This window comes from Peromyscus eremicus, unplaced genomic scaffold (assembly GCF_949786415.1).
Source record: "Peromyscus eremicus unplaced genomic scaffold, PerEre_H2_v1 PerEre#2#unplaced_120, whole genome shotgun sequence".
Classification (NCBI taxonomy): domain Eukaryota; kingdom Metazoa; phylum Chordata; class Mammalia; order Rodentia; family Cricetidae; genus Peromyscus; species Peromyscus eremicus.
The window spans coordinates 536,208-538,687 of NW_026734359.1; positions in this window are offsets into that span (position 1 = coordinate 536,208).

The following is a 2,480-nucleotide window of genomic DNA, read 5'->3' on the forward strand; positions in this document are numbered from 1 at the left end:
ATGGAAAATTGTGTTCAATTTTAATCTTTTAAATTGACAATTTTTGTTCTTTGGGTCATCAGAAATTCATAAGCCCTAAACAATAACGTATGGTGGTTACTTGGCTAAATGGACCTAACACCGAACTGAATAGCACATGGGGGTTATTTAAAAAATGATTTAGAAGATTGTCTAGAGAAGCAAATATTAACAATTTTAGTAAGTAATGTCTGTTACAGCATACACAGTGACGATGGCAGATTTACACATGGCCTTTAAGAATACCAAAGAAGCATATTTGGGGGGATTTTTTCTCTAATTGACTAGACATACACCACTGTTCTGATCATCTCTTATATGAACATTTTGGTAACAAAATTATGATACTGTTGAACATGAGAGAATATAAATTTTTAATTTATGCAATTCAAACTTATAATAGTGGTATTTAGTTTTTTTTTTCTTACAAATTTAAGATGAATTCCTTCTACATTTCTGGCAAGAGATTGTGTAAGCTTGTGAATTCATATTCAATATCTTTCCTAAACACAGTCTTATTAAGTGTGTGCTTGCTGAAAATAAGCTAATTGGTACTCCCCTTATATTTTTAAGAGGTATTTTGTCTAAACTTAATGTTAAAAATTATTAAAAATGAAATGATATTGGATAGTATGATGTTTGCAACAATTTTTACCTTCTTGTATTCTTTACTATTGCTGTGGTGAATTTTTCTTTCTCTTTCAAAGGTATGATCTGTCAGTGTACCAGTTTTGATGACTAATGAGGGAAACAAATTCAACTCCATGGTGAATTTAGAAAAATAACGAAGCTAAATATATATTGTAATGAAACTCTCAACTATATGAAGCAGTGGACAATCCAGAGAGAGAAATCTAAATGAAAACTGTAGATGCATAGCTCCAACTTTGTAATAGAGAAAAATCTGTAGCATTTAATACTCCCTTTGTCTGTTCTTGTTCATACTTGATTAAATCTTTCCATACGGGTTTGAATGTGGTCATTCACAGTTATAAAGACTGTCTTGTAAAACAGGTTCTTCAAGAAATAAAGCACTCATGAGGTTACCACAGGAAAAAAATCTAGAAAAGGCAGCATGTCTATCACTCAAAAGTAAAATTGGCAAAATTAGTTTTAAGGTGGTGTTCATGTGTTGTAGTGTATATACACTTTACAGGAAACTAATTCAGTGCTATTAAAACACTGGAAGACCTTACAACCAGGGCAATTTTCCAAAGAAGTTTTTTTTTTTTTTAAGAATGAAATGTAGAAAGTGAAATGAATTTGTTCTAAAAGGTGCATACATTAATCTATATATTGTTAGCTATATATGGTTCTCCCTAGATTCATGGTTTGTCTGATATAGGAAGAGTTTTTTTTTAATTGGAGTGAAAGGACAATCTATAAATTATTTCATATATTAGTGTGTTGTTATATATATCCTGTTAGTATCCACTGCGATCAGGTACAATGAGGAATGTGAATACCTTTCCTGTATCTGTAGATATTTTTCTCGTGTACTGATATATAGCTAGTTTTTACAGCTTTTATGGATTGTTAAGAAGAATGTGTATTCTATAGTGTTTGGGTGGAATGTTCTATACATATCTGTAGGTCCCTTAGATTTGTGGTATCTATTGAAACCACAGTTTTTCTCTGTGTGTGCATATTTTATGGTAGAAATACTTGTCTGTTGGTGAGTGAGGGATATTGAAGTTGCTTATTCATGTTATACTTGGCTCATTCTGTGGGTTTAGATATATAATGTTTCTTTTATTACACAAAATCAAGCTGCCATCCCCCAAAATCTAAAACCTGAATGTAAAAATTATTTTAAATTCTACAAATATTAAATAATATGTAATAGTGTGCAGGTAACTGTAAACAGAGGGACAAGCTACAATCTCATTGTTTTGCAGTATGAGGTTTGGTAGGTTAAAATTCATGGCTCCTTCATTGCCTATATATCTTGCCCAAAGTCACAAGTTGTTCATGATTAATTTAACTTAGTGTATGATGTTCTAATTATGTCACCTAATTATTTTCTATCAAATACAAACACATCACAAATGAAACCAAACATGTATCATGTTGGCTAGAAGATTTAACATGACCAACATAGTTCTTCCCGATCACATTTAACAACCATCTGTTTCTCCTTCAGACCGTTCTTTGTGTGCTTAGCGTTATCTGAATCATTCTAAAAATAACACTTCGTAGAGCCAGAGCAAAATGTTTTACTTTGAAATGTACAAAAATATGCTTCTTCACCAGTAAGGGTCCCTCTTAACTGCAGTTAATGGAGAAGAAAAGCAACATTAACATGGGCAGTTAACCATTTAGAACTTCAAAGATGGTAGATAATTGGCTTGTTGCAAATCCAAATCCAAATTACCACAGGCTGTTTTAGGTCCAAAATGGCCATTTATTGCCCTCATTCTTGTGTGACCCAATACCTTGGTGACTACTAAGTTAATCCTTTT